This window comes from Mauremys reevesii, linkage group 3 (assembly GCF_016161935.1).
Source record: "Mauremys reevesii isolate NIE-2019 linkage group 3, ASM1616193v1, whole genome shotgun sequence".
In the NCBI taxonomy this organism is placed as follows: Eukaryota; Metazoa; Chordata; order Testudines; family Geoemydidae; genus Mauremys; species Mauremys reevesii.
The window spans coordinates 140381014-140405756 of record NC_052625.1 but is presented as its reverse complement, the minus strand read 5'-3'; the positions used below and the strand labels follow the sequence as shown (position 1 = coordinate 140405756).

At 41.8% G+C, this 24743-nt stretch overlaps 1 long non-coding RNA gene across 1 annotated transcript; it reads left to right on the top strand.

Annotated features, from left to right (window-relative positions):
• LOC120402425 lies at positions 1-23417 on the top strand. The gene is made up of 4 exons (XR_005597234.1): positions 1-113; positions 15117-15243; positions 21876-22144; positions 23257-23417. It is a non-coding gene; the product is annotated as an uncharacterized LOC120402425 (long non-coding RNA).
• The last annotated feature ends 1326 nt before the right edge of the window (positions 23418-24743 follow it).

Below are 24743 nucleotides of genomic sequence, written 5' to 3'. Positions count from 1 at the left end.
GCTCACAGGAACGAAAGGCTGGGAGAAAAGGGAGGAGGTGCTGCCTTATATATCAAAAATGTTTACGCTTGGACAGGGGCTGAGGTGGAAATAGGAGGAAGACTTGTTGAAAGGTAAGGATAAAAGGGTAAAAAACTTGGGTAAGGTGTAACAGGTTGGGACTCACCACCTGGCACCTCCTGCTGGTGACTCTGGGAATTAGCTCTGTCCAGTAGAGCACCCCCTCCTGGTGGTCCCGTCTGCCAACTCGCCCTCAGTTGGCATCTCTGGACCCACGTTGCTCCCTGCTCAGTGGCGTCCTCTTTGAGGCCACTGCCCTCTGGTAGTGCCCCTTAGTCCATCTGCACCCCCTTCCGGGGGTTCGTGATCAGCAGTCCTACACCCCAGCCACTGTGTCCAACCACCCTCTGAGTCCAATCCCTCTTGTCAGGGATCTGGCGTAGTCTATAATGGCTGCTCTCTATGGCCAATGGCTGGGTGTACTGCAAGGGGGAAGTGGGGGTCCCGGCCCAGGGATCCTCTGGCAGCAGCCTCGCTGTCCTCCTTCTCTCCCCTCATCTGTCTGCTTCCCTGGGCTGCTTCCCCTACGGCCCCTTGCACCCGCTAGGCCCTTTCCTTCAGGGCCTACGAGCTAGAGCTCCCTAGCCTGGTCAGCTCTGCACTGTCCATAGTGCTAGTCTCCCTCCCTTTGAGACTGACCTTCCCCTCTTAAAGGCCTGGGACAGACTGACTGCTCCCTTCCTGGGCAGACTTTTTATAGGGCTGAGCCTGGCCCTGATTGGCTGTCTCCAAACTGGGCCCTGATTGACTCACAATAAGCCCTTCTTTAATTGGCTCCCTCTCTGCACTGGCACCCTGGCCTGTTGCAGCCCACACTCACAGGGAGTGGGGCAGTCTGCCCCACTACACAAGGATAAAAGGGGTAAAAAACAAAGGTGGTATCATAGTAGGGGTCTACTACAGACCACCTAACCAGGAAGAGGAGGTGAATGAGGCTTTTTATAAAAAACTAACAAAATCATCCAAAGCACAGGACTTGGTGGTGATGGGGGGCCTTCAACTACTCAGACATCTGTTGGGAAAATAACACAGGACTCAGATTATGCAACAAGGTCTTGGAATGTATTGGATACCATTTTTTATTTCAGAAAGTGGAGAAAGCCAGTAGGGGAAAGGCTATTCTAGATGTGATTTTAACAAATAGGGAAGAACTGGTTGATAATTTGAAAATGGAAGGCAGCTTGGGTGAAAGTGATCATGAAATAACAGAGTTCATGATTCGAAGGAATGGTAGGAGGGAAAACAGCACAATAAAGAAAATGGATTTCAAGAAGGCAGACTTTAGCAAACTCAGGAAGCTGGTAGGTAAGATCCCTTGGGAAGCAAGTTTAAGGGGAAAAAGAGTTCAAGAGAGTTGGCATTTTTTTCAGATACATTATTAAGGGCACAAGAGCAAACTATTCCACTATTTGGGAAAGATAGGAATTATGGTAAGAGACCACCCTGGCTTAAGCAGGAGATCTTCAGTGATCTGAAGCTCAAAAAAGAATCCTACAAAAAGTGGAAACTAGGTCAAATTACAAAGAATGAATATAAACAAATAAGGCAAGTAAGTAGGGACAAAACTGGAAAGGCTAAGGCACAAAATGAGATTAAACTAGAGATGTAAAGGGTAACAAGAAAACATCCCACAAATACATTAGAAGCAAGAGGGAGGCCAAAGACAGTGTAAGCCCATTACTCAATGGGGGGTGGAGGTGGCGGGACAAGAACTGAAAATGTGGAAATGGCAGAGGTGCTAAATGACTTTTTTTATTTCAGTTTTCACCAAAAAGTTTAGTAGCAATTGATTTCTAACTTAATGAATGCCAGTGAAAATGAGGTTAAATAGGAAAAGAACAAGTGAAAAATTGTTTAGACAAGTTAGAGATTTTCAAGTCACCAGGGCCTGATGAATTGCATCCTAGAATACTCAAGTTGCTGACTGAGGAGATATCTGAGCCATTAGTGATTATCTTTGAAAAGTCATGGAAGACAGGTGAGATTCTAGAGGACTGGAAGAGGGCAAATATAGTGCCAAACTATCAAAAGGGGAATAAAGACAACCTGGGGAATTACAGGATTAAAATTCAAAATGAATTGGACAATTCGGAGAAATGCTCTGAAGTAAATAGGATGAAATTCAATAAGGACAAATGCAAAGTACTCCACTTAGGAAGGAACAATCAGTTGCAGACACAGAAAATGGGAAATGACTGCCTAGGAAGGAGTCCTATGGAAAGGGATCTAGGGGTCACAGTGGATCAAAAGCAAAATATGAAGTGAACCGTGTAACATTGTTGCAAAAAAAGCAAACATCATTCTGGCATGTATTAGCAGGAGTGTTGTAAGCAAGACACAAGAAGTAATTCTTCTGCTGTACTCTGTGCTGATTAGGCCTCAACTGGAGTATTGTGTCCAGTTCTGGGCACCACATTGTGGACAAATTGGAGAAAGTCCAGAGAAGAGCAACAAAAATGATTAAATGTCTAAAAACATGAACTATGAGGGAAGATTGAAAAAAATGGGTTTGTTTAGTCTGGAAAAGAGCAGACTGAGGAGGAACATGATAATAGTTTTCAAGTACATTGATTGTTACAAGAAGGAGAGAGAAAAATTGTTTTCATTAACCTCTGAGGGCAGAACAAGAAGCAATGGGCTTAAATTAAGCAAGGGAGGGTTAGGATGGACATTACAAGAAACTTTTCAACTGTGAGACATTGAACCCTTAGAGGCAGATTGGCCCTTCTTAGGCTTGCAAAGGAAATTAATGAGTGATCTGACTTTTTAACTTCTTTCCAGATAGATGTGCAAAGTGTGCATGAAAGCATTTTGTTTTTCTCATTTCCTGTGGCCAGACAGAATAAGAGAGAGAATTATAAGACAAGTGGATGGGAGAAGCAACTCTGGGAGGGAAATGGGGAGCAACTTAACACAATCAATAAAACAAGTAGGGAGCTCTCCATGAAAGGGCCTTAAGGCTTCCCACCGTCCCGTCCAAGCAGATGCCCGCTGAACAGGTAGGCTGAAGAATGGTGAGGAAATTCTTCTGATCCCCACCCAATATAATTCCCCGCAGAAAGGGCTTTCTTTACTCCAGTAACTGCCATGCCTGTCACAAGACCAATGCACAGACAAGAGGCTGGTCGCAGAATGTTTTTCGTTCTCAGAGTGGAACAGGGGATAGTGTGGAACCAGCCTTCTAGGCATTTGAGAATAATGTTGATGAACTACTAACAGAGGAGCTGGTTTCATGCAACCTGATCACACACTGCAGCTGGCAACCAATGTACCCACCAAAGTCCCCACACAGCAATATCTTAAGCACATGCCTCACTTTAGGGAAATGAGTACTGCAAGTTAGGTATGAGCTCTCTAGGTTAAACATGTTTAAGCACCTTGCTTAATCAGTCCCATTGTGCTCTGGGGAGTGAAGAAGAAAATAAAATATCCCTTCACTCTGAGGCATCTTACATTAAACTAATTATTGCTGAAAGTATTGGAGAAAAGTTGGCCAAAAAAATCTCCCAGAGCCTAGGCAGACATGGAGCAAGCACAGTTTCACACGACTAGGAGATTGTGAAACAGCTGAGAAGGATCAAATCCCAAGTACTTGTGTATTAAACAATGCTGTCAATAGTGCAGTTGATGTGGAAAGAAAAAGAACAACCCTAAATGCATCATATGAATGTGCTAGGCACTCTATGAAAACAAGTAACTGCCTGTACACTTTAACTAGAGATGTGTGAATAGCAAATCATTCTGTTCATTTATTATTCATGATGAATAGTAAATTATTCTAATAACATTTCCTGTGTTATTAATAGTCTACAGATTGGTGCTGCCAGCAAAGGACTGGCCACAGAAAGTCCGATTATTCATCCCAATCTATTTTTAATACATTTTTTTAAAATTAAAGGAAAAATAATAATTACAGAGAACCCTTTGTTAAATAAAAACTATTTTTATTAAGGGACCATCAGTCCTAAATGACCATCACAAGGAATCCTCAAAGTATAATGCAGTGCAACATTGCCAGCATTCAGTGATCACTTCTTTAGTCCAACCTGGTCCCAGATACAGTAGCATTGTCTTTTAGCAAACTAATTGAAATGCTTTGAGCTGTGACACCCACTAGTGTACAGTAGATGCTCCACTTTTCACAGTTGTGTGTATTGCTTTAAATTGTGATACCATAACACCAGATGTCAGTTAAATATAATAAACTTATGTTTTTATATCCTCTCTGTCCTGGGTAATTGGAAGGTAGATCAATGGCTCTATTAAAAATGACTTTTCATATGTTCATAATCTGTTTTTAGTCAGGCTTAGTATTTCAGACATTTTACAAAAATGGAAGTATTGAAGTATTTGTTTCTTAGGTATTTTAATTAAACAAAACTTTTTTTTTCCATGAAGAGGAATGGACAATGATTTCTTGTGATCATTTCTCTTCTGTAAGAGTGGAGTGCTCTTAGCAAACCAGCTGAGAATGGCACAGAAAAATGAAGAACACACCACAGCTTTAGGACATTGTCATTTAAACAGAACTATCTGTGTCATGTTACTTTAATATATAGCCACTGTCATTATTTTTTTACTTGCTATAGGGGTATGAGGAGATTATGTTCCCTGTTGACATTAATTAATGTTTATGCATGCATACTGGGAAGAGAATAGGCTCTTATGGCCCAGACCATGTGGCCACACCAGTACTAGGGAGCAGAGCATGCATAAGTCATCCCCTTCCTCCCTTTGTTGGTGAGTCATACCACCACTTCCTGTATGTGGGGGAAGCGGACTCTGCAGAGTCACATCCCTACATCATGCAGGAATGACTGGGATTGGGCAGAGCTTGACTCTACCCTTCTCAAAGTTATATTTAAACTGGCACACCAAGGAGTGTGCACTGCACTGGGTATACACCTGTCACCGTGTGCGCCCTCCCTGGAGCAGCTGGCAGCTGGGAGAGAGGCTGGCTGTGATTCCTCAAGTCACAATCTTCCTCCCAGACTGCTGCAGGGGCATTACAACAATACACTGCTTCTTATCCTGAGCTAGATTGCAAACAATGATCTCGCTCTAAATATTTAGTAGACAATTCGTTTTCCACCCTCCCCTCCCATATTTCATAAGAATGGCCATACTAGGTCAGACCAACGTTCCATCTAGCCCATATCCTGTCTTCTGACAGGTTTCAGAGGGGTAGCCGTGTTAGTCTGTATCAGCAAAAACAACAAGAAGTACTTGTGGCACCTTAGAGACTAGCACATTTATATGGGCATAAGCTTTCATGGGCTATAACACACTTCATCAGATGCATGGAGTGAAAAATAAAGTAAGCAGGTATAAATATAAGCACATGAAAAGATGGGAGTTGCCTTACCAAGTTGGGGTTCAGTGCTAACGAGGCCAATTCAATCAGGGTGGATGTGGCCCATTCCCAACAGTTGACAAGAAGGTGTGAGTATCAACAGAGGGAAAATTACTTTTTGTAGTGACCCAGCCACTCCCAGACTTTATTCAGGAATAATTTGATGGTGCCAAGTTTGTAAATTAATTCCAGTTCTGCAGTTTCTCCTTGAAGTCTGTTTTTGAAGGTTTTTTTTGTTGAGGAATGGCCACTTTTAAGTCTATTATTGAGTGTCCAGGGAGACTTAAGTCCTCTCCTACTGTTGTTTGAATGTTACATCATGTGCCAGCAATGCCCCTCTGCCATGTACATTGGCCAATGTACATTGGACAAATGGGACAGTCTCTATGCAAAAGAATAAATGGACACAAATCAGACATCAAGAATTGTAACATTCAAAAACCAGTAGGAGAGCACTTCAATCTCCCTGGACACTCAATAACAGACTTAAAAGTGGCCATTCCTCAACAAAAAAGCCTTCAAAAACAGACTTCAAGGAGAAACTGCAGAACTGGAATTAATTTGCAAGCTTCCATTTGGAGTTCAACAGTATCATATATTTTTGGTCCATGAAATGTCTTTCACTTTTGAAGGACTTTGCTACATCATGAATCATAGACAATTTGGGTCAGAAGGGACCTCAGGAGGTCAGCTAGTTCAACCCCCTGCTCAAGCAGGACCAATCCCCAGATTTTTACACCAGTTCCCCAAATGGCCCTCTCAAAGATTGAGCTCATAACCTTGAGTTTAGCAGACCAATGCGCATACCACTGAGCTATCCCTCCCTATAGAAGGAATAAAGTTTGCTATAAGAATCATAGAATAGAATGTATTCAGCATTAATAGGAAAGTTACTTTCAGTAATAATTCCATTCAGTTGTTGAGCATTTATGAGTTACATTGTTGATCTGCAGTTCGATAGGGAAATTTGGGGTTTTTTGCTGCATAATTTCCCTTTTCCTTTCTCATTGCATTGTGTAGACTGTTCATTTTTGGTGTGCAGCATCTCCCTGGCTGTAAATGATCCAGAGATTTCTTGAATATCTACTCTTTTGTTGTGTTACTAGACCCACTAGTTTCTCTTGCTTTGACCTTGTGTGCTTTTGCTAAGGCTGTTCAGGCTACACATTTTTTGCATATTACTTTAATTATGTATTAGTCCTTCCTCTAAAAATGAATGCATTTGTGCTGTTTTACACTGTTTTGGAAAATTTGCCACTGATAGGCTTACATGATTTTTTTGAGCCGCGGTTGGTCATTATTTTATTTAGTTTGCCTTCATGTTTTAATCCAGCATACTTGAAATGTTTCATATATTGACTTTCCCCCATGTGCATGGGCCTGCTGCTTCTATGTTGATTCTGTGACTGGTCAGAACTAGATGTGGCCCAGTTGGAATTTGTAGCCTTTCCCTTAGTTTCCATACTACACTAATCTATTCTGACATGCAGTTCATTTTTCTTTCATTGAAGTGTTTTACACCAGCAATGTAATATCAGGTAGTTCTGGTATACATCAGAAAGGTATCTAGATTAATTTATGTCCATCAAGACAACATGAATGTTGCATTCTTCCCAAAATGAACACCTAAATCAGCAGCAATGATGAGCCTTGAAAAGGAGATATCCAACTTCTTGGCTGTTAGGCTAGAAATCAGCAACTGGGAGGACTTCAAAGCTTTGCCATCAAAGGAATATAATTTTGCAGACTTCTTCCACAACAAAATCACCTTTACCAATAACTCCATCACCAGCCCAAAGTCAGCTCCCCGACTTTGCACTTCCCAACCCTACACCACAATCTCCAGTTATTCTGGTTGAATTTCTTATCTGTTCCATAACTCTATTACAATTGAATCTTTGCAAAAGTTCATGTAGGATCTTTTTCTCTTTCTGGCCAACATTCTCTTGTAGTGTCTTTCTCTACCCTTGCCAGCACTGTTAATAATTTTCTTGCTGGTGGTTCCCTTACACAGAGAGTTTACCTAACTGGATCAGACCCAGGGTCCATCTACTCTAGTGTCTGAGACAGGGGCGGCTCTAGAAAATAGGCTGCCCCAGGCAGCGCGGTGTGCTGCGCCGCCCTTCCTCGGTCCCGCGGCGGGTCCCCTCTTCCCGCGGCTCCGGTTGAGCTCCCGCGGCAGGTCCACCGGAGCCCCGGGACGAGCGGACCTGCCGCAGGCATGACTGCGGGAGCTCCACCGGAGCCGCGGGAAGAGGGGTCCGGCGGCTCCGCTTGAGCTGCCGCAGTCATGCCTGCGGGAGGTCCAGCCGAGCCGCGGGACGAGCGGCCCCTCCGCAGTCATGCCTGCGGCAGGTCCGGTCGCCCGCGGCTCCGGTGGACCTCCCGCAGGCATGACTGCGGCAGGTCCACCGGCCCAGCCTGCCGCCCCCTAGATTCGGCCGCCCTAGGCACCAGCTTGGATTGCTGGTGCCTAGAGCCGCCCCTGGTCTGAGAGGGGCCAGAAACAGATGTTTAGGAGCAAGCTGATCTTATAAATCACTTTTCATAAGTGGATCTCAAAGTGCTTCACAATCTTTAGTGTATTTGTCCTCACAACACCTCTCTGCGGTAGGGAAGATGGGGAACTAATACAGACAGTTTGTGGCAAAACAGGGAATTGAATCTGTGTCCCAAGTCCTAGGCGCATACCCTAACTATTGGATCACCCTCCTGACACATTCCAACCTCTTCCTATCCCCTTTTTCTCTTTCTTCCCCTCACCTAACCTCTATTTTTTGTTTTATTTCTTTTTTCTTTTGTTTTTTAGTGCAAACTTTTGAAAAGGAAAGAAAAATATTGTTATAAAAGAAATATTTATTTATATTCATAAAGATACCATCCAGTGCTCTGAGTACTATACAAAGGAAAAAGAAAATAAGGTCTGTCATCTACATTAGACACTTCACCAGTATAGCAATGACATGTAGGGGGGTGTTGTTATTATTATTAACGACATTTTTTGTCCTAGCAAAAGCCTGAGTACAGACACAGTTATACTGAGAAAAAAGTGCATTTGCTGGTATGGCTTATTACATTAATGTAACTGCCATAATCTATACCAGTCAAAGGACTCTTTTGCTGATATAAGCTGTATCTATCCTGGGAGGGTTTGCCAATATTGCTACACCAGTATATCTAGACCGACAAACCCCTTCCAGTGTAGAGAAGGCCTAAAATACAAGTTGTTGTGTTAGAAGACTACAAAGGAGCAATCTAGTCACCTCTCCTTCTTCCTCAACTCACCTATAATTGCTCTCATAGTGTATATGACCTGTAAACTGGCCAGCTATCTCACCAGCCCAGGAAGGAACCAGTGCCATAACCAAGTCTGTTTCGGGTCCTTGCCTCATGGCACAATTTATTGGTTAAAAAGAAAACTCACGAGTAACACCAAAACAAAGCAATTCCCCTGCCCAGCTTGAGTTGCTAACCCCAGAAGCTTTTCCCTTGCCTCTCTCTGGCTGGAAGGAGGTTGAATTCACCCTTGCTTTAAATCCCTGCTAGGTCATGTGACAGACAGCCCTTAACCCTTTCCTGGCTGCTATAGCCTGTCACAGTAGCATGATGGAGGGGAGAGAAGGGGAGCGGAAGTAGTTCTGCTTAACGCTTCAACTCCCAACAACATTTCCTACCTCAGCTCTTCTCCTGATCTTTTCCTTAATCATCAAACTCAGTCTGTGGAGAAAGACATACAAGTGTACATTAAAAACTTGGTAAATAGTCATTTTAATGGAATATGTTTTTCCTGTTGAAAGAGTGGTTAAATAGACATAGACATTTCTCATTACACATTGGGGTGTATGCTTTAGCAAAGTTCAGCAGAATCAGCACAGAAGCACAATTGTATGAACTGAACAGCATGATGACATGGTAATAATGCTCTGTATAAAAAATCCAGTGAAATATTTCATACAGCTTTACAGTATGTTGTGTATAGGAAGAAGCTGAGCACCTACAATATAGTTTTAGATAAAACTCCAGCTAAAGAATTAATTTAAAATCATGTAGCTTACAGTATAGATCAGAATATGTATCTTTCAGGGAATTACTTTTTTTCTTACATACTGCATGAGAATGAGGTGGAGAGTTTAGGTCATATTATTTGTAAACTCTGCAGAAAAACTTGTATTCAGAGCCTAACTTCCTTATGACTTAAACAGGCTATAAATGTTTGAAGACTCTCTGAGGAAATATCTATAAGATTTGTAAGCAATTAGTATCATACACAGAAATAATGAAGTGTCATGATCAAGACAAGTGCCATTTCTCCATAGATCATTTGAGCCTAGTGAAATGAACGTTATCTGTCATGAATAGCTGCATCAAAGACTATTGCATGGGCTGGCTTGGAATCCATTAAGGCTAGTTTAACACATCACTGGATGCTGCTAACAGTGAGTGTGTGTGTGTGTTTGCGTGCAGTGTACTTTTGCTCAAGTGTTCTTTATGGGTATAAAGACAGGTTGCTTTTGGTTTTCTCTGGCTCTGCTGAATTCTGTTTCATCAAGATGAGATCAATTAAAAAAACTGGGGGGAACTAGAAGGATGAGAATTAAAGGAGTTTTCTGAGATTCTCTCCCAGAAAGTTTTGAAAAAGGAGATAGAAAATTCAGGAATTCTCAGTGTCTGAGATATTTCATAACTAATATTGTATGCACTAGAACAAAGAATTTCAACTTGTTTTCTGAGGACCCCTGGGAATATGCAGAGTATGTCTAAGATTTCACAGCTGGAACAATTTGCTATTGGTGATTTACATTATATACAATAAAAATGGTCGATATTCAAGAGTCCCAAAATACACTCATACATTTCCCATCAATTGATCATGAACACTGGTATAAAATCATGCCGACAGACAGACACACACACACACGCACACAGTTTAAAAATACCCTGGCAGTATTGGTTTTACAAATCCACACAAAACGGATTTAATTCTAAACCAAATATATTCCCTCTTTCAACTAAAGCATGGTATTCTAGGTAAATAGGAAGCCAAGGCCAATATCACCTATGGGAGGTATACCCCTATCTTTCAGCTGTGTATTGCAAAACATGAATTAAATCTCAACATGGTGATGGATAACGGTGTCACTATGAGGATATCCCTTTCAGAGATGGGTAAATTGAGATACAGAAAGTGTAAATGACTTTCCCAAAGCCATGCAGTAAGTCACTGGTATAATCAGGAGTAGGAGTTAGGAGCCCTTTTCCCCAATCCCCTGCTGTAACCAGTAGAGAGTATAGCTTCTTTTTAAATTTGATTTATCTCCTTTTTACGTATTCTAGAAATATTTATGGTATTGGAGTACAATCAAAATAAACTATTTGACTTTGACACAGAACCAACTTCAAGATCTGTTTGTTGTTCCATATGCTCCACTGTCCTGAAACTTCAGTTTTAAATGAACCCCCTTAATCACACCAACCATTTCCCCAGGCACATAGTATGTTAGTATTTTATCACACAAATGCACATTTTGTGCACAAGTAGATGGATATACCCAGAAGTGCTGTAGGCAAAATTAAATTGGTTGATTGAAAATGTAGTCCTGTCCTTTGCCTATTTATTATATTATTGTTATGCTGGAACATGATAATGGCTGCCACCAAACCTGTCTTTGATCTATAGATAGTTACAGACCTGGTTACAACTGATGGATGTGCTAAGCACTCTTTTTTTCAGGCTAAATGGAAGGAACAATTGAATGTCTCTTTAAGTAGTGATAGCCGGTAACAATAGGAGGCTACCATGCAAGTCACTAAAGATATGTCTATGATATGAAATTAGGTCGAATTTATAGAAGTCAATTTTTTAGGAAGCGATTGTATACAGTCAATTGCGTGTGTCCCCACTAAGCACATTAAGTCGGCGGAGTGCGTCCACGGTACCGTGGCTAACATCGACTTCCGGCGCATTGCACTGTGAGTAGCTATCCCATGCAGAGTTGGCATCGAGGTTTGTTGCATGGGTTGGTTCCTGAGCTAGAGTTACTATGGTGCGGTGTGCAGTTGTTGGTGAGAATATGCTTCAGGTTGGCAGGTTGTCTGTGGGCGAGGATTGGCCTGCCACCCAAGGCCTGTGAAAGTGTGGGATCATTGTCCAGGATGGGTTGTAGATCCCTGATGACGCATCAGACAACCTGCCAACCTGAAGCATATTCTCACCAACAACTGCACACCGCACCATAGTAACAAACCTCGATGCCAACTCTGCCCACATATCTACACCAGCAACACCATCACAGGACCTAACCAGATCAGCCACACCATCACCGGTTCATTCACCTGCACGTCCACCAATGTAATATATGCCATCATATGCCAGCAATGCCCCTCTGCTATGTACATCGGCCAAACTGGACAGTCTCTAAGGAAAAGGATAAATGGACACAAATCAGACATTAGGAATGGCAATATACAAAAACCTGTAGGAGAACACTTCAACCTCCCTGGCCACACAATAGCAGATTTTAAGGTGGCCATCCTACAGCAAAAAAACTTTAGGACCAGACTTCAAAGAGAAACTGCTGAGCTCCAGTTCATCTGCAAATTTAACACCATCAGTTTAGGACTAAACAAAGACTGTGAATGGCTTGCCAATTACAGAACCAGTTTCTCCTCCCTTGGTTTTCACACCTCAGCTGCTGGAACAGGGCCCCATCCTCCCTGATTGATCTAACCTCGTTATCTCTAGCTTGCTTCTTGCTTGCTTATATATACACACCTGCCCCTGGAAATTTCCACTGCTTGCATCCGAAGAAGTGGGTATTCACCCACGAAAGCTCATGCTGCAAAACGTCTGTTAGTCTATAAGGTGCCACAGGATTCTTTGCTGCTTCTACAGTTTGGTGTAAGAGATCACACATGCAGGGCCGGGCAACAGAATTCAGCTTGCAGGCAGCCATAGTAAGCCACAGTCTTTTGGCTTCTTTAAGTCTTCAGGGCAAAGGAATCATTAAACACTCTTGCTTTTAAACCATGTATTATATTTACAAAGGTACACTCACCAGAGGTCCCTTCTCCGCATTCAAGATCCGGGATCCTGCCTTGGGAGGGTTGGGAGGGTATTGGCTCCGGGTTGATAAACAGTTCCTGGCTGTCGGAGAGAACAGTTTCTCTGCTTGCTTGCTGTGCACTATCTTCAACCTTCTCCTCCTCATCATCATCCTCATCCCCCAAATCCTCATCCCTGTTGCGTGAGACTCCCCCCTTGCAAGAGTCCACAAGTCCACAAACAGGGGTGGGGTAGTGGTGAGGGCACCCCCTAGAACTGCATGCAGCTCATCATAGAAGTGGCATGTCTGGGGGTCTGACCCGGAGTGGCCTTTTGCCTCTTTGGTTTTTTGGTCGGCTTGCCTCAGCTCCTGCTGCGGGTCCCTGTTGTAGCCTCTGTCCTTCATGCCCTTGGAGAGTTTTTCAAATATTTTAGCATTTCATCTTTTGGAATGGAGTTTGGATAGCACGGATTCGTCTTCCCATACAGTGATCAGATCCAGTACCTCTGCTTCGGTCCATGCAGGAGCTCTTTTGCAATTCTGGGACTCCATGGTCACCTCTGCTGATGAGATCTGCACAGTCACCTGTGCTAATCAGCTTGCCACGCTGACCAAACAGGAAACGAAATTCAAAAGTTCCTGGGGCTTTTCCTGTGTACCAGGCCAGTGTATCTGAGTTGAAAGTGCTGTCCAGAGTGGTCACAATGGAGCACTTTGGGATAGCTCCCGGAGGCCAATACCGTCAAATTATGTCCACACTACCCCAAATTCGACCCGGCGATGTCGATTTCAGTGCTAAACCCCTCGTTGGGGAGGAGTACAGAAATCGATTTTAAGAGCCTTTAAGTTGACAAAAATGGCTTCATCGTGTGGATGGGTGCAGGGTTAAATCGACCTAATGCTGCTAAATTTGACCTAAACTCGTAGTGTAGACCAGGGCTAAGGCTATGTCTACACTACCACTTACATCAGTATAACTTACATTGCTCAGGGATGTAAATAAGCCACCCCCCAAGTGACATAAGTTACACTGACCTAAGTGCCAGTATGGACAGTGCTAAGTAGGCAGGATAGCTTTTCCCGCTGACATAGCTACCACTGCTCGCGGGGACTGGAGAAATTAGGTTGATGCAAGAGCTCTCTCCTGTTGGCTTAGAGCGTCTGCACTAGCAGAGCTACAGCGGCACAGCTCCATGGATTCATAGCCTAAGTCTCATGGTAATGCCTGGGAGGTCTAAACCATGTGGTCTGAGGGTCTTCCATGGGACTGGTTGCAAATACAGGGGCTGGACAGGGGACTGTTTAGCAAACTGTGTGCATGTTCTAAAGAAAACCAGCAGACAGGGACAGAAGCAGTCCTGAGTGTGGCCCTGAGCAGGAGCAAGGAGAAAGAGCTACTTGGGGCACAAGACTGATTGGAGGGGCAGACATGGATATTGTGAGCAAGGAAACTGCTTGCTGTTGTTTTTTTCCTACTGTGTTCAGAGAAGCAGGACTTTGTGGACATGCTTTGTAAATAAAAGGGATTGCATCAGTGAAATACCTGGTTCAAATAATTAATTTCTCCTCTTAACAGAAACAATCCTTCAAGGCCCTGAGCATTGTCTAACCACTCATAACAAAAGGGCAATATTATCAATGTTTGTTGTCTTTACAGTATATCTGATGCTATTTTTGGTCTAGTCTATGGCCTAGTCTATACTAGAACAAGTATGACAGTACAGCGATACCAGCATACCCTTCTAGTGTATGTGCAGTTATACCAGAAAAAGAATGCTTTTGCTGGTATAGCTTATACCAGTTCTCTGAACAAAATAAGCTATGCTGGCAAAACCACTTTATAGTTGACATAGCTTTGTTCACATAGTGCTGTTGCCGGTATAGAAATGTGAAAATTCACACCCCCTACCAAACATTATTCTACCAGCAAAAATGTATAGAGTAGATGAGGCCTAAATCAAAAGAAAAAAGAGTGGTGGGTCGGATTCTTAGCTTGAGTCAAGCAACCAAACTACCTTTTTCTCCCGAGCCTACCCCAGAGTCCCTGTATCAAGGAGCTTACAATTGAAAAGACAAAGACCGGACACTGAAAGAAGTAGATGTCAGAGATAACTTTGAACATTGTTTTTTGTTTCTTTGTTTTTAAGTGAGTTGGTAATGGCATAATGCCAGCAATCACCCGGATGTCCTTCTTTATCAGGAAATACTTCACAAGGGACAAGCCGAGCAAGTGGAGGACTTTAAAATTGTAATTTTGATAAGGTGGCCCAGAGGAGACTTGCAATGGGAAAACATTCCAAAGGTGCTTTGGGTATGTGGTGCTGTATGGCAGTTTGAGGAGAATTTACAGGAACTAAGAATTCATTACAACCTTCTTGATAGGCTCCAGAAGCTTTTAAAATGTAAAATATTGTTGTCAGAAGGAGAACACAACAAAGATTGGTAAGATTAGTTTTCGCTTTAAAGAGATTATATCCAAAGTTCACTGACAGGCTTAGCAGAAGTAGAACTTGACTGTTATCTCAAAAAGCTTTCAGAGGAAGGGATCATCACTACCACGATGGCTCTCATCTCAGGCAAACAATTTTAAGCTGCTTTAGAATCAGATAGTATGGCCTGGGGACTGAGAAATGAATTACCAGGCTACTATATTTTTCCAGGTTTCTAATGTGGGAGCAAAGTTCACTGAGTCCTCATCAGGAGAAAGAAATACAGCACTTAGATACCAAAGATACAAAAGAATGGACAATCTATTTTGCTTATGGGCCTGCTGCTTCTCCCACTGAAGTAAGTAAGAGTTTTTCCATTGTCTTCAGTGCCAGCAAGGGTAGGTCCTAAATTATTAGTATTTGTAAAATCTAACTGGGAGACCAGTGGCCCCTGTGACTGGTAATAGTGGTATTTGGAACCTTTCATCCCTAGATCACTGGTTTGTATAGTGTCTACTCTGCCTCTCACCAGATACTAAACCTGAAAATTATTTGATGGCTATGTGAAACAAATTCCTAGCCTCATTTTAACTTGCTTTGGGTAGCACGGGGGGAAATGGCCCCATTACATCTGCGCCCATATTGACAGTCTCAATAGAAATGCCAAAGATTGAATGATCATCAATGCTGAACCACTCTCTCCCTCTCTGAGGTTGTTTTACATCCTGGCTTTGTGTTTATACAATGTTGCCCTCTAGCAGCTGGCTCAAAGAGAGAATAAGGGGTGTGCTGCTACCACAGGCTAAACAAGCTCATCTTGAGATCAGTTCGGAGAGACCAGTGTTTTGGGAGTTGAAGGACTATGTTTCCAGTCCTGGCTTCCTAATGAAATGACTAATTTATAGAATAATTGTGTCTGGGTGAAGCACTTGGATTCGCTCCAGGTCAGTCGCATTATCACATGTGGGCAGTCTGTATTGGTGCAATCCTTGATGTAACTCTTCTGTGGATCTATACAGACTTCATTCTCCAGGACTATCAATCTGGCACTGTTCATGAGTATTAAATTCCCTATAAAACTGTCTAATCAGGAGGACAACTTGGAGGAGGGTGCAGCAGTCAAGATCCAAAATCAGAACCTGTTGTAGGTCACCAGTAAAGATTAAATTGATAGTTTCCTCTTTGTCACCATATTGGCACATGACAAAAACAACATTTAGGGTAAAATTCTGACAGCACTGAAGCAGTGACTTCAGTGGGGTTGGAATTTCCACCAAAATTGACAACCTCGGGTCAAAGATATTCTAAGACTGTAACAACATAGAGGTTGCATGATAGTATTGAGGCGCATCGAAGAGCTGTGTGGTATACAGTCTATCTTCTTGGTGTTAGTGAATATTACAGTAAAATATTCCTAAATGCTAAATTCATTCATGAACTGTTTTAAAAAGAAACTAAAGTGGAAAAAAAAGCTGCCATCTATACCGTTTATGAAGGATATCCCACCCTTCAAGCCATTTTATGGGCTTAGGAAATCTATTTGGGCTTTTCCTGTACACATTTTGTCCATGTGTTGTTCAAATATTAGCTGTAACTGCTAGGTCAGGTTGGGAACTGGGTAGCTGTTCAGGGACCATATGTTTCAATATAATGGTTGTAGAAGGCTCTACAGCCTCTAATACTATAGATTCACCAAATGCTTCTTCTCCTGGCTGTGTGCTGCTTCGCAAGAGGCTTGAATGAAGTTCACTTCCCATAATATCCAAAATAAGGGCATGTTGCTCAGACTGAATGTTTGTGGTGCTAAACGGCCATACTAAGAGTATACAGGATGCTGTAGAACAGGGTTTCTCAAACTGGGGTTGCTGCTTGTGTGGGGAAAGCCCCTGGTGGGCCGGGCCGATTTGTTTACCTGCCCCGTCCACAGGTCCGGCTGATCACGGCTCCCACTGGCCGCAGATCTCTGCTCTGGGCCAATGGGAGCTGCTGGAAGTGGCGCAGGACGAGGGACGTACTGGCCGCCGCTTCCAGCAGCTCCCTTTCCCTTTGTATATTCTTTGTAAATAAACAAGACTGCATCAAAGAAATACCAGCCTCTATCATCAATTTCTCCTCTTAACTGGAACAACCCGCAATACCCCACATTTGGCTAACCATTCAGATCAAAAGGGGGTAACAATACATTCTGTCAGAGCATGACAGATGTTGGTCTGGCTCTGCTTACTGCTCTATGCAGCAGCAGTAACATGTTTACTTCCAGTGTTTACTAGTGCTTGCAGTCTTCAAGCGGATATGCACCATGACTCCTGACAAATAGAAAAACAGATTAGTGATCCAAAACATGGTCCTAAGATTCCACATTGACAGACACTATATATACATAACCAGACAGACAAATATAAAAAATATAACAACAAAAATCATTTTGTCAGAAACACTTACCAATGGCAGAACTTTCTATATTCGCTACTTAATTTGGACCCTAAAATAAATGGCAAAAGAAATGATCCTACCTGTCTTTGCTGATGCCTGTGAAACCATATAGCAAAATGGTAAAAATACTCAAAGTTTTTTATATCCGAAGAGCATTTTTTTTTCGCAATAAGAAATTAAACAGAGTGTCCTGGACACCAAAGTGCTTATTTAAAGCTGGCTTAGCTAATCACAGAAAATGCTGGAGATGGAGACAGCAGCAGACCAATTTGTCACATATTTTTCACTGCTGCCACAAGCCGTGCAATGATTGAAACAGCCTATTTAGAGCTCTTACCTCAGTGCTAGTTATTTGCATGCAACCATCGCTTAGCTTGTGTGTTAGGAATAGTGGATAAATTAATATTGCCAAACAATATTAAGAAATGAATATCTCTATCTACATTGGTAGCTAAAAGAGGCATATTGAGGAGATGGAAATCAGTGACTCCCCTACACAGACTGGTTAAATAACTAATGCTATAGTGCTGAGTGACTCCTGAGTGTCCTCAGTTCCCACTGGGTGAGATTTTCAACAGCACCTAGGTGATTTAGAAGTGCAACCTCCATTTTCTTTAGTGGTTGAGGAGGGTGCTCAGCACCTTTCATTGAGGTCTCACAGGAGATGCTTAGCAGGGTCAGTTTTAAATGAACTTTCCACAATATTGACACAATGGAAACAACCAGAAAAAAAAATATATATATATATATATATATATAGTGATGTGGTCATACAAAACAGATCCAAATCTCCTAAGTCCCTAATAATCACATGGGCTTTCGCTCGTGCTCTCTCTCTCTTTGGCCATGTTTTTGGAGGTACACTGTGTGCCACTCTAGAGATATTTAAGAGCTTTCCTGTGCATAGACTTTTTCAAAAAGTTTCTAAGACTATGTCTATACTATGAGCTAGGTGTGTGATGATTCCCCTGCTTGTGTACACATTCTTGCACTAGTCTCATAGATAGAGTGACCATATTTCCCTATGCTGAATACAGGACACCTGATAAAATTACTCATATTCAAGAGAGTTGAATGGCAATCAATCAGAACTATGTACTACAAGTGTTCAAATTAACATCAAGTTGACTGAGCCCCTGTTAAAAAGAAATACTGTGTATGTGGATTCTTTTTATTTACCTTATCTTTAAGGCTTTAGGGTTCACATGGGGAGGGGTGACACCCCCCCACTCCCCACATACACAAACGGGGAGAGATGACACATCCACCTCTCTCACGGCAGGATGTGTGGGACCCACCGACCCAACCCTCCCTGCCTGGCACTTTCTGCCCTCTAAGCCTGGCTGCGCCTCCAGGATGGACTTGCCTCTCCTGGTACCTGGTGCCATGTGTCCCCGAGGCATGCAGTGTCATATGCCCCACTCCCAGATTTCTACTAGAGTTCACACCAGAATATGGCCAGCAGCAGCCTTTCAGCCCTGTGCTGGAGGAAAGGGACAGGAGCTGCTTCCAGCCACAGGGGAGGAGAGGAATAACCTGGCCCATGTCTTTGAAGAGCTCATCTCTTCCCCCTTAACCCCTGTTCCCCTGTGGCTGGAAGTAGCTTGTCCCTTCTTGTCCACTGAAAGGTAGCTAACACCTCCCAGCTGCTGCTGGCCACCCACATAATCCAGCCGCTTCCTGTCCCCCGGCTACAGCATGGGCAGGAAGGGTTTAAGCCCAAAGGATGCATTGTGCACCAGGGAACCTGACTGCAGGGTCTTCAGCGAACCCGGCCAGAGAGATGGCTCACTAGGGAAGGGTGCCTGTAGATGAAGCAGCCCCACGTTCTCTGAGGGCTTAAATACGGGACTGTCCCTTTAAAAACAGGATGTCTGGTCACCCTACTCATGGAGCTCAAGTGAGTATAAATAGCAGTGTAGCCATGGTAGCATGGGTAGTGGCAGCAGAGGAGATATGCCAAGTATAAACCCAAAGATTTTTTGGAGTCGCCTTTTGTCCACATTATGCTACATAAATATGTCTGTGTTCAACTGGTTTAACTCCTACCTAATTCATTCTCTCTATGATGTATTATTTATTATATAGAGCTAACTGAAAAGCAATTTAGAATGAAAAAGAGAAAAATCCATTTGCACTGAGGAGAGCCATTGATATCTCCTGAGCTGCACACCTAGGTGTATCAGTAAACGTTCAAGGCTAAATCATGGTATTTATGCTATTGCCCTGGGAACAGCACTGAGACAATTACCGTATGTCTCTGGCAAGCACAGTTTCTCCCAGGGCTTTTTAGTGCACACAGAGGATGCACATTTTGCACTAGGCATTAGGCTGGCACAGATTGTTTCCCCAGTTGCTACCCCAGCTCTATGCCTCTAAAGGTTCTCTGTTGTGGTCTTCCTGTGTCTGATAATGCTTTTTTAGGGCCACTGTACCAGTGGTGTGGCACAAAGCAACTGCAGCACAGTACCAAATCTGGCCCAACAGGGGAAGGAGGCTGCTGTTGCTTGTGAGCACTTTGGTCACCTGCTGTAATTTATTCTGTTCCAAACACTCAGTAAAAATAAAAAATATAAAAGATGGGTGTGTAAGAGAGGAAACAGGATGTATTGGATTATCTACTGTGCCTGTAGGTTGAGACACAAACAGCTTTGGGGTAGAGATAGAGAGAGAATGCTTCATTTGACAGCTACTGGGACTGAAACAACAGAGCCTGAGTATTTAATGTCTTAAAATTTTATTTTAACTAAAAAGGAAACATTCTCATACATATTTTTCAGCTATTTTTGGCCATTTATACCCCGCCCTTAGTTGTTAACATTTCTTCAAGAACCATAAGTTTAGAGGAGAATAATTTAAAAGTCTCCTGTCATCTCAGCATTCTTGCAGCTATGGTTCTTAGTTGCTTCCTTGGCTTCTTCAGAGTGTGTCTGAGGCAAAGTGGATTTGCTCCTTCTTCTCAAATATCAAGAGACTTCTCTTTCATCTTTCATATTCCTCATGAACACACTTCTTCCATGACAGCTTTCACTTCTCATCTTTCAAAAGGCAACTGCACAACCTCATGATAAATTGTCTTTTGGGTGTATGTAGTGCATGAACTGTTTTATCTATGTCTGAAAGAGACCGAATTTCCCTGTTTGATTGTATCCATCCACCCAACCGATGCTTCATAAAACATAACAGGATTTTCAAAAGTGACTAATAATTTTGGGTGCCTCCCTTTTGGGCACCCAACTTGAGACATCTTTAAGGGGCCTGATTTTCAGCACAAACCATCTGAAGATCAGAACCTTTAAAATGTCGTAAGTTAGATACCAAATATTGAGGCACAAAAATGTTAGTGAATAGTAATAATATTTGTTGACAGTGTGCAACAGTTTGGACAATTACTGTTTTGTTCTGCTCTGTGATACAACTAATTTTTGTAAAAGGGAAAACAAAAGCTTTAACTCATAACATTTCTGGAACAGAGAACTCAAGGTCAGAACTCTAATGGAGCCTAGAACTTAAACAACTGCTTTTATCCCAGCTGGCAACCCAAATGTCATTTCAGTATATCAGAAGGTTTAGACTGCTTGTCTATAAATAGGAGATATTTATTTGCATAGGCTCCTTACTTTTAGGTAGCTTATTTTATCTTGCGAAGGTTGAGCTCTAATACAAAGTCCAAGTGGTTGGAGGGGAAAAAAAGTTTTATTTTTTATACCAATAGTGGGCTCTGCTGACTTATACTATAAGGAGCTGGGAAGGATAAAGGAAAATAAAAGAATGTATTTCTGTAGCATGCATCAACCTTCAAGAAGGCTTTGATCTCTTTAAGGGTATTCATGGTCTAAATAACTACCACACTTTTATAGAAATAACTGAAACCTGGATTTGAAATAATTGACACCAAAGGGAAAACATATTAAATGCAGTGATCTTTACTCACCACTTTTTTTTTCTAGTGCTGACATTAAAGGTACCTTAATCTGTATTTTTTTCTCCATCAAAACTAGCTGTTTGGCCAGAATAAAGATGTTATACTATGAAACTGGGCACGTATACACCACTCACAAGGAAGACTCCTAATAAAGCTGTAAAAAAAAGGTTATTTTTAAAAAAAAAGAAAGAAAAGTAGCCTTAAGCAATTTTTCTTACCTTTTAGTTGGAAGAATGTTCTCCTGGTTCAAAGTCAAAAAGCAGATTACACATAGGGGAGAGAAACTTGAAAAAAAACAAACCAACCCTAGATGTGGAACATATTATATGCAAGGAGTACAGCTTCTGAAAGTCTGCAAAGAACATGTGCTTACATCTTGTAAGATTGTGCTTATGCAGTGGGCTGGTGTATTTCACCTCTCTGGACCTAAATTGAAACTCCAATTTAGATTACAGGTGCCTGGTCTCATTTGAGCTCCTATTAGTCTGCATTATATTCTGGAGTACGATACATTAGGATTTACCCTTAAAAGTTCATTGAGAGTTAATAGGTCAGACCATGTCCTCCTATGCAAAATGCCACCTCAGATGGTCAAAGTTAACCAGAAAACTCTGCCACATTATCCTTTGCAGGGGTGCTATGGAAGGGGCGATCCTGTGGGTGTTCCAAGATCATTGAAGAATGCTCATCTATTGCTGGGTTTCTGGAGATGGCTAGGGCATCATGCACACGCTGTCTCAAACTTTCCATGATCATACCCAAGTCCCACGGCAGCCCACATCCTTCAGGAGTGTGTCTGCACACCAGGATCACAACCCTCTGGCCACAAGGCAGGTTGGAAGGTGAACATCAGGATTCCATGAGGATTAATGCTGGCAAGGTCAGAATTCAACTCTGAAAGGTATTTCCCCAAGGATATGGCAGAGGAAATACTGCATAGGCCAACTTATTTCTGGCTCTGCTCTCTCTCTCTGCCCATGTATGTGCACAAAGCTCAGCTCCACACAGGGAAGGAGACCAAAAATGTCTTTTCAGAGCTTTTCTCCTAAATCTATCAATCAGAAATAGGTCTGGGATACCATGCAATTAAGTTTCATCTGGAGGAATGTGAAGTAATACTATGAATGCTTTTAAATCTCCACATTCACAATTACAGTCTAAATTTCACTCCCCGAAAAGAAATAGTAGCAACACCTTAAAATTAGGGACAAGACTTTAAAAAATCCTTTGTCAGGGAAACATCAGTCATTTTAAGAATGTGTCATTTAATAATTATAATTGGAATTCCACTGCAATTTTTCATATAGTATTCTTCAAGTACAGTATACATGGGCTAGCTTGGGCAAAGGCAAGGATCAGCTTGCTAAAGATTTCATAAAGGGAGCTTCAATCTACTCAGCCCAATTTTCTTGAGATGACTGTCTCACTAAAGTCAGCTGTCATTTGCATGAAAGATTCAGGCATTTCATTTTCTTAAAGCTACTCCTCATTTCACTTTCCACTCACTAATTAAAAAACAAACAAAAAACAAACAGGACAAAAGAAAGACAATATATGTCCACAAGGAAAATACAAATGGGGATGGTAGCTGGCATGATGAGTGAATTAAATACCAGAAATCATGTTTGCTATTCCCATTTGAGAATATTTAATCTTTATGAGCCACAGCTGACCAAAGATGCAGAGCCTGATCCTGCATCCAGTGAATTTAATGGCCAAACCTCATTGATATCCAGGGTGTGATATCAGGCCTATAGTCACCATACCAACAAGCTAATGGCAAAGAAAAAAGGAAAAAAAAGTTCAATGTAAGTTTTGAGAGATTTCCAAAGAAAAAAGTTATTATAACTTGTCCTTTCCAAGGGGTCAGCAGTTGGTAGAGGCAGTCTCTGAGGGTGTACATTGCATTATTGTACCCATTTGTCACTTAAATTAAAGCCATTTAGTCTGTTATTTAGTGCACGGCTGCAGAACTGATGTGTTTTATTTTATTTGTAATGTGGTTTTTTACAGATGGAAAGACTATTTGTGGAAGTGAAACTTGGGAAACTCCCATCAGGAAACCTTAAAATGTGGTTTATAGTCAAAATCATCTATGGGAACAGACACGACAATATGAAAAGATCAAGCTGTACCATGTGGCATTTATTTCCCAGTTTTTGAATTCTGCAGCTATACCATTGCTCCCACCGACTCCTCTTTTTTTCACTTCTGGTATATTTTATAGGATGCTGTTTTGGTACCCTCATCCCCATAAAATAGACACACATACATTCATTCAGGCATGGCAGCCCATTTGTCTGACACAATAGGCAGATTCCTTGCTACTGTCCTCTTAATTATTAGAAAATTATTTTATTATTTTGTATATGTCATTAATCACTATTTGTTACTCCTTATTTGCCTATTTAAAAAGTTTTAGTCATCCTGTCAGGGAAAAGAAAAATCCCAAATGTCTCAGGGGAACAGTCACATACCATGAATAATGACTAGCTGAAGTTCACAAACACTCCATAGGGTGAAATTTGACCAGCTCTACTTCCGCATTTGCATCCAGCTGTAAGTATGTACAGAAATTCATGAAGATCAGATTCAATTTACACTCTGTTTTTGCTTCTTCACCCAAACAGTTTATTATTACATTGTTTTATCCAGAGGCAGCATTGATAAAATGATCTCCACCTGGTCCACTCACCAAACCCTGTTGGTTGATTTATTACCTAGTATATGTAATGTATGTTTTTCTTTGACTTAATGATTTCCCATCCTTCACTTTTCTTTTTACCTATTTGTCTATTTTGTATTGTCTTTTCACTTTAATATTTTTTTCATGACACACTTTCTGTTCCTTTTCATTCCTTTTCCTGTTTTATTTCTACTACTTGGAGTATTTTGTATTTCCTCCCCTTGTTTCTTTTAGTGTTTTGTTTTCCATTGCTTCTCAATATTTTTTTTTTTGCTTTATACTGCTGATGATTTCTGTTGAATGGTCAAAATGCTACTACTATGTTTTCCATTTCCAATGAAAGCTATTGACGGATAATACCCCCACATTATTCTTACATTTAGGTTCTTCTGTAATTCTTCCAGTTCATGTAAAACAATGGAATTGCCATGTGGACATGAGTTCTTAAACTAGAAGACTCTAAATCCTTCACATAATCCTTCATATAATAAAAGAACTGGGGATTACCCAATGAAATTAAGAGGTAGGAGGTTTAAAACAAACATAAGGAAGTACTTCTTCACGCAATGCATAGCCAACCTGTGGAACTCACTGCCCTGGGGTGAAAGCTAAAATAATAACTGGGTTCAAAAAAGAATTAGGTTCATGGAGGATAGGTCCATCAATGGCTATTAGCAAAGATGGTTAGGGCTGCAACTCCATACTTCAGGCATCCCTAAACCTCCAACTGCCAGCAGCTGGGACTGGGCAACAGGGGCTGGATCACTGAAAATTGCCCTGTTCTGTTAATTGCCTCTGAAGTGTCTGGCACTTG